Source organism: Numida meleagris, chromosome 27 (assembly GCF_002078875.1).
Source record: "Numida meleagris isolate 19003 breed g44 Domestic line chromosome 27, NumMel1.0, whole genome shotgun sequence".
NCBI classification, from domain to species: Eukaryota; Metazoa; Chordata; class Aves; order Galliformes; family Numididae; genus Numida; species Numida meleagris.
Genome location: NC_034435.1, coordinates 4,265,546 through 4,273,830, shown reverse-complemented (window position 1 = coordinate 4,273,830; position 8,285 = coordinate 4,265,546). Strand labels below are relative to the sequence as shown.

Genomic DNA, 8,285 nt, shown 5'->3' with positions numbered 1-8,285 from the left:
CCGCCCCCGCGGCGTCCCCGCCCCCCGGGCCGCCCCCTCCTGGCCCCGGTGCCCGCTCGGCTCCGGCCCCGGCTCTTTGTCTGCGGCTCCCCGCCCGCTCTGACAGCGTGCGCCGCGGGAGGGGGCCGGGCCCCGCACCTCCGCCTCTCGGCCCCGCGCCGCCGCCCGCCTCGGCCCAGGTGCGCGGCCAGGCACGGTCCCAGCGGGCTGCGGCCGCTCCCCCTTCCCCCAGCCCGGCCGGAGCCGCGGCTCCTCTTCTGCGGAGCCCAGGCAGCCCCGGGAGGACGGCACCTGCCCGAGCCCTCACCTTCCTCCTCCGGCCCCGCCCGGTCTCAGCGGCTCGGCCCGGGACACGGCACCCCCGTGCTCTGCTACCATTAACGGAGCCTTTGGGCTCTGAGGCGCTCCGCTGGGCACCGCCGGGGATCCGCCGTCCGACTCCGAGCCCAGCGCCAGCACTGCTGCTGCTCCGTCCTCCTCCGCCCCCAGGCCCCAACCTGTCCGGCTCCATCCCGGCTCGTGGGTACGGGGGCTCGGGACAGGAGGGGGAGCTCTCCCTGCGCCAGGCTGCAGCGTACGAGCACGGCTTACACGGACCAGGGAGAAGCAGGGACCCTGGCCCTTCGTTCTTCACTTTTTCTTCTAATTCTGCTTATTTTGTCGAAGATCTTACCCTATGCATCATTCGAGGTCTGTCTCTACACACGTGTCTTTGGCAACTTAAGGGCAAAGCTGGTTTCGTGCACAAAGGTCACACACAGAAGGAAAATCCTGCTAAAAAGAACTATCACAAGAAGGCATTTTGGAGCTACTGCTCTTAGCAGGAAGATGTACAAGCATGTATGGATCCCTACCCAAAGCAACAGCGGTTATTCAAGGTGACAGAATAAATACCACGTCTCCGAGGGACAGAACAAACGCTGCACACGCATACCAAGGAGTTATTTCTCCAACCCTTGCTGGAGACAACCCAGGAGCCCAGGCATGCTTCAACACAGCCCAGCTCTACCCCCAGGAATTAATGAAAACCCTCGGTGGCGGTGGTAGCATGAATTTGGTTTCTTCCCCCAGCACTACAGACCCGGTTTAAAGCACTAGGAGATTAGGGGGGAAAAAAACCACTTTTTTTTTGTAGGTTAATTATTTGAAACTCATTTTTTTTTCCTCTAAAAATAGGGCCCAGCATTTTATTTTGCAAAAATACGGGTTTGGATCGCAAAATCAACTTGATAGTTTACCAAAGGCTCTTCTAGCTCCTGAAATAAAGCTCATCCAGTTGCTAAAGGTGCCATACTCCAAAGTGATTTTGAACATATGCTATTCACCATATTTTTAGCAAGATCATCACTGGTTAACACATTTTCTGTAAGTTAATCTTTCAAAAAAGTGTATCTCACCTGGAAACTCTCCATAGAAGGCAGCTCAGTGGTCTCATATCAAAAGAAATAAGCACTTTGCAGGGCCCATTACAGTTTTGGGGACTGGATGTGAGATAGTAGCACAGCCAAGCAGGTTTGGAAAGTTTTAAAGAAATCACCTATTTAAGCCCTTTTATTAAAGCATTAATTAATACACGCTAATCCTCAATCTCTGTTTGTCTGCAAATAGTGTTTGCAGACTTGCCCCAGTTGGAGTACTGAATAACGTATTTAATACAATAAGGACACCCAAATGATGCGCTTACCAATTAACAAGGGATAAAAATTGCTTACCACCTTCGGAAAGGTCATTTTAATTTGTTTTTAGAGCTATTTTTCTAGCTGCAGCTCTTCTGTGCGAGGAATTGCAAAATGCCCTGGAGCTGCTTGCAGCCTTTCATATTATGTAAACCGAGTCCATTTTGCTTGCTGCTGTGCTACTGAAGCACAAGTACTCCTCCCCTGCTCACTTCATTGCTCGTGTATCTTCAGATGACAAACATCACTATGAGAGCTACCAGGGGACTCTTTTGTTAGAGTAAAATTGAAGACACGTGCTAGAAAGCATGTGTAAGAAAGCATGAAGTCAAGGAGAGGCCCTCCCAGCACATCTTCCCTCTCTGTCTTCAAAGTACTTTTGCAGCTCCTCCAGTACTTTACTTCAAAGCTTTTCTGCTGCTCTCCCATTCCTCCAAGCTGTATCACTGTGCTTCACATGGTGCTATTCATCCTGTACTAGAAGAGCATGTTAACTGTGATGGTCAAGGATATAAGTGAGGCAGTTCTGTAACAACGCATTTTGTTAGATTGGGTTAATTAGTAAATAAGACATTCACTCTCTTCACAAACCTTGCACTAATACTAAATTAAGTGGGTTCCTTCCTTACTTCTATATTCTCCTTCAAAGCCATCAAGAGAGATCATTCCCCAAGCAAGCTAGCTGGGCTCTATGACACAAGATGCAATGAGAATGTTTTTTATGGTGACAAACTGGACTGAAAAAGGCATAGATAAAATCCAGCAATTTCAAACCCTTTTTCAGCATCCTCATTTTCTCAGACATCTTCAGAACCCTGCATGCCTCAGTCTTCCTATCTGCAAAGCAGCACTTCTAACGTTAGCCTCCTTCCTAAGGGTAAGATTTGTTAGCATGTTGGGACCCTTCGATTAAAGGCAATGAGGAGGCAAAGTGAAAACAAAGCACCTCTGTTCTTGTGGTAAAGCAGGCTATAATTGATGTACAATAGCTCACCAATCTAAACAATGATTTTGATAATAGCTCCGCTCAGATCAGGTAAGTTTGGCTCAGATCAGGTAAGTTTGGAGTGTAATAGCATCGTGCTTTCAAAAATAAAGTAATCCCTACAGTTGACCACCCATACATCTGCATGGAACAGATGCACAAAATGCCCTTTGCAGACTCCTACCTGAGATCTCTGGGGTAGGTACCATAAAAACTTACCACAAAGTGCCACAGAACGTTCACGCTGCGGTCTTTCCAATCAGTACCAATTTTGTCCTTGAAAAAACTTCTGGGGACGGATTCTGAAGCAGCACTGAACCGAGGGATGCAGCAGAGTGCGTTTCTAAAACGGAGCTCCATCGTCTTCAGTGTAATGCTGTAATAGTTCTGAACACAAAACGGCATTTTTTCCACATTTCAGAGGTCACAGTTACAATTATCTTGTGGAAAATAGCTCTTCTTAATATATATATATTTAAAGGAGGAATTTCTTCAGGGTTTAAGGTTTTCTGTTTGATATTTGCTGACTGTAGGAAATAACAGGCAATTACCGTCTCTGAAGACTGCAAACAGTCTTTTAATTACACAAGTATGTGCCATCCTGTAAACAAAGATAGAGTAAGTTTGGTCTGAAAAAAAAAAAAAGAAGAGGCTTTAGATATCATTTCAAACTATTTAGTTACTGAAATGGAATTTTCTGTGCCTGCCAAAATGAATCCTATTCAGTGTGATGCAACAGGTGATGGAATTCCAGCAGCCGCCTCAACCCACATCTGGGAACAGTTAGAAGTGTAAAGGAAGTTCTGTAAGAACTGCTCATGTATAAAAACGATTCATCAGTCACATCTATGGGCCATATTCAGCACTGCTCGCACGGCGCATAGTTCAGATTTTTATTTGGCTTACAAAAAAAAAAAAAAAAGAATCCTGCTGCTCAGGACGTTTCAGGAATCTCAGGCACTTGTCCAGGCTGAAAACGTGCAGGGGATTCATGTGGCTGTAAGGTATGTCAGAAAGGGGAGCAACAGACTGCACGTTATAGAAGGTGGGAATACATTTTAAATCAGTTCTATCCTGGTATATAAACTATGGGCAATGTTAAGGTTATCACAGAAGTATTCATCGAACAAGGGACAGCACTAAGCTCTAAATAATACTAATTACTGCTGCTCTCCGTTGGGTCTCCTTTCTCAGTCCCCACCTTCCCCAATTACAAAATGCAAATCAGCACGACTGCTCTCAAGAATGAAGAGGTGGCCTTCATTCCTAACCCTTGTTATCTGCCTCAGTGCGGGGTGCTGCTCCAACCCCTCACAGAAACATCCTGAACTCGAGGCACAGGAGGTTACGCTCCCTTGTTTAAATATGTAAATAAACATGCAAATTATGCGTGTAAGAAAGCATGCTGTAGTAAAGAGAAAGCTATTAATGATTCGGTTTTGTCATTAAGTCCTACACTTACTAGATGTCAATGGAAGGTGATTGTCCCTTCCTCCCAATAGAAAAAAAGCATTTGCGTCAGTCCTTACAAACTCAGCAACAAGAGTAAGGTTCTAGTTAACTTTTATAGCATTATATTCATGGTGGAAAAAAACCATGAAAAAAAAACCACAACACCTTCTCTTTAAAAGCCATTTTTGCTCTCCCCTTCCCCTCTGTAACAGCCCCTTGGTGGCCGAATATAGAAAACAGCAAATACAAGCATCCTGCTGGCTTTGCCAAACTACCACAAGCTTACCAACAATAAGGGTGTAACACCATAACGTGATGGAAAATACAGTGATAATTGCAGGGCAGCAAAGCCCTTGGCTGCAGCAAACGAGAACAAGCCCAAATGCAGCAGCTGTAGATACAGAAACAAAGGAAAGAAGCTGCTTACACAGGGATCTCCAGCAAGATCCCATCACCTCCACTGCCAGCCCTTAAATGAGAGCTGGGAAGGGGGGGGATCCTGGCCCCACCCCCCCTGGTCACCCAGGTGCATTGCATTGCTTGCAGCTGAGCCCCCCTGGGCTGGCCCTGCCTTCCCACCAGGTGCTCCATCACTGCTTCAGGCCACGACTCAGCATTTCTGCTACAGAGAATTGTACATGTATTCCTGCAGAAACTCCAGCATCAGTCCAGAAACAGAGCAGTAGAAAGAAGCCTGATCCTGCCTCCTGGGAGCACAAGCACCCCTAGAACAAAACTAGCAGGAAAGGATCGCTAAAGAGCACATTCAAAAAAAGAAGATGATCTGAGTAGCTTAAAGGTTCTGACAAAAGGGGCAACAAAACTGGACTGCTGCCAGGATTAAACCCACACAGAGCATCCTCCTGGGCTTCGGTCCTGACAACACTGCTCTTGTTCCTGTTATTTCACTTCTTCCCTCACCAGCTCGTTTGAAGTAGATATTAAAACAAGTTGGAATTTCGTATGGGCCATCTCCAAATACAAACGATCTAAACTGAAAATTATCCACGTCTTAAGAAGTTAATTATGTTTGCATCCTCAACACATGAAATGTAAGATCTTGAAATAGTAGGGAACGTGGTAGGCCTTGCATGTACACAGAAACACTTTCACATAAATATTTTAAGAGATACTGATTTGAAACTACTCTGCAGAGCAAGTCCTCCATCCTTGTACCTGCTTTATAGACCATATGCAAACACAGTGGGAGAATCAATCTAAAATCATTTCTGTGAATTGAACAGGAATGCCCATGTAATCACTGGGAATGCTCTTAATTGGTGTAATTGGTGTGGCTCCGTGGTGCAGTTCAGAGCTGTTCCATCTTCTGCCCCTGCAGAACACTTTTCTTGTCCTGGCAGTCACAGTCCGGCCAGAAATTTGTTTATCATGTTCAGGATGAGTTTCCGGATCTCCAACAAAGTGGTATTTACTCTAAGGCAGGGAAGTCTGCAGTAACCATATAAGTTCTCATTAGCCTAAAATGCAGAAACATCTGCTGGGGTCACGAGCTATTTATTTGCTGTTGATGAGCAAAGAATGGGCTCCATTTGCAGCTAGCACAAACAAAGAATTGTAGGGTTGAGGGCTGCAGAGGCAAACAGGCCTCAATTATCTCCCGAGCTGCATCTCCACCGTAGCACAAAGGCAAAAAGGGATGCTCCCTTATGTTGACCCTCAGTGACCTCATCACAGACAGCACGGGAATTACAAGAAGCTGTAACATAGCTTCCCCGAGCAGGAGGTTAAAACAACCAGGCAGCACCAGTGTAACAGAAGGCAACGTGGACAGAGCCCTCCAAGAAATGCCACAACCCAGGCAGGGCAGTCTGTGCAGCGCAAGGCTAGTTTCAAATGATCTTCACCCATCACCCTGTAGAGAACTAGAACACAATTTTGCAGAGGATAAATACTTACAGCTCCAGCGTGCACTCCCACTCGGTCTCCCACAAGCTCTCAGGCCTAGCTGGCTTGTTTCACAATTATTTTCAGTTTTTAGAAAAGGCCCAAAACATTATGTATATATACACTCACTAAATAAATAAATGCATAAAGCCTTAGGACAACTTAATGTTAACAGCTGGAAATATTAACTTGTGCCCCAAAAGATGAACACAGAGGAATTAAGTACTGCAAAAATTTAAACAGAACAAAACTAAATCTGCACTGAAAGAATATTATGAATATTATAGAAGAGCTGGACATCGTTATTTCCAGGTGCAAATTAAAAAGAGCCCAATAACCTAAAGGAAAAGAGCTCTTATGTTGCCGAGGACTTCAACCAGACTCAGAGCACGTGACATTAGTGGCAAATACAAAGCAAGTGGTGTCACATCTGCTTAGCTCCTGCTCCAGTGATCCTGCAGTTGTTTGGCTTTGTTTTACACTGCTGTGTATGACAGTGTCTGGTGTCTGTAACTATTTCACATTGGAGGAACCTGAAAGACTTCTTATTTCTTCAAAGAGTCAAAACAATCAATTAGAACCAACATTCAGTTAAATCAAGATGGAACAAAGTTCAAAATTACAATCCTTTCCTAAAGAGGCGCGCTGCTTTTATCCGACTTTCGGTTTACTTGTACACAGCTTTGTGTTCAATTGAAGAAAGAATGGCCAGAACGTTTACACCAACGCCTACGATTCCTCTGAAACAAGGAGCTCACATCCTCAAGCTCTGTTTTGTTCCGTGCAGGCAGTCGGCCTTTAGCTTTGACTTCCACCTCGCTTTGGGCTCGTGGTACAGATAATGACTGCCACCTGCAGCAGCGAGGCAGAACTGCTTCCCTGGAAGAGTCAGAGCTTTTTAATTGCGATCACAGCAAGAACCTTTCCTCCCCCATCCTCCACCTTCCTTCAGGGTGAAAACTAGTAGCATGCCATTTCACTGAACGCCAATGCAGGTATATTACATTTCAATAGCTTAGAAATTGATGAGGGAGAAAATCCAGAAGGCAGCTGGGACTCTACCTAAGACTTCTTTCACCCAAAGGACAAACAGCTGAGTGGAAACATACACCTAACACTAAATATATAGCTAACACTAAAATCAGAACATGCACACAAGCACTTAAAAGTGGGAGAAAGTCACTTAACTGAAGATGAAAGGCTTCATTTAAAAGCGTGTCCTGAAACTCCTTTTTTTTAAGCAAGCTGTGAAGCCTACCATCAATAAATCCCAGGACAGGCATTCTGCCTTGTGTCTGTGCAGAAACAAAATTATGAAGACACAATTAACTTGATTTTTATTTCATCCCTTCCCCCTCAAAATTAAGGAGAGCCCTTGTAACTTTCTGAGTCTTGGAAAGACACGGTTAGAACAGGTTAAAGGCACAAGGACACGCATCTTAGCATTTATTCACACCTAGGAAAAACTGCTGTTTGACCAGAGGTTTTATCATCTAGGACCCTTCCTACTGAGCTCCCCATCCACCAGAAACAGACTGCTAACTCACAGCTAACCTATGACCTGACTGCTTGGCCAAGTTCCCCATCCAGTGGCGAACTTTGCAGGTGCAGTTTGCCTTCCCATACAGGAATATGATCCTGCTGGGTGCAGATCCTATGGCATGTGGCGCAAAAGAGCACACACACAGGCGAGCTATCAGGTGTAGCTGATCTAACATAGCTGAGGAAAAAGAAATAAGAGATAATATCTTAAAATAACTGATTGTCCTCCCACCACGTCATGGATAAGCTGCTATGGAACAATGACACTGAAATTACAGACAATGAAGGTCTTAATAGCTTGTCATACATGGACTTCTCATCCGACACACCGCACATCTACTGATCCAGTTCTATAGCTTAATTTCCCCCTATTTTTAATAATAGGAGACAGAATCTACATAGACCTCTGCTAATAGCAGGAAGAAAATATATATCATTTATTTGCATGTTGAAAAAACAATTTCCACATCTGGCATCTACGTTCTAACAGAGTATTGTCTTTCTCATGCCAGCACTTACTCAGTATTCACGTTTGAAGTTTCCTTCCACGTTCACAATCTTCTGGCATCTGCACTTCAGGTGCCAGTAGGACATGACTTGCCACTGAGACTTGTTAGTGCCTATAAATCCATCAGCATGTACATTGTGTAGTATTAGACCTAGGTAAGCCAGATGGAAACAAAAGCTTCTTTAGGAGATCAGTGAAGATTTTCAAACACGATGGC

General features: G+C 45.0%; 1 long non-coding RNA gene across 1 annotated transcript; it reads right to left on the bottom strand.

The window, feature by feature from the left end:
• Nucleotides 1,368-3,290, bottom strand: LOC110389054. Its single transcript, XR_002433050.1, has 3 exons — nucleotides 3,213-3,290; nucleotides 2,881-3,048; nucleotides 1,368-2,202 (listed from the first exon to the last, which is right to left on the bottom strand). It is a non-coding gene; the product is annotated as an uncharacterized LOC110389054 (long non-coding RNA).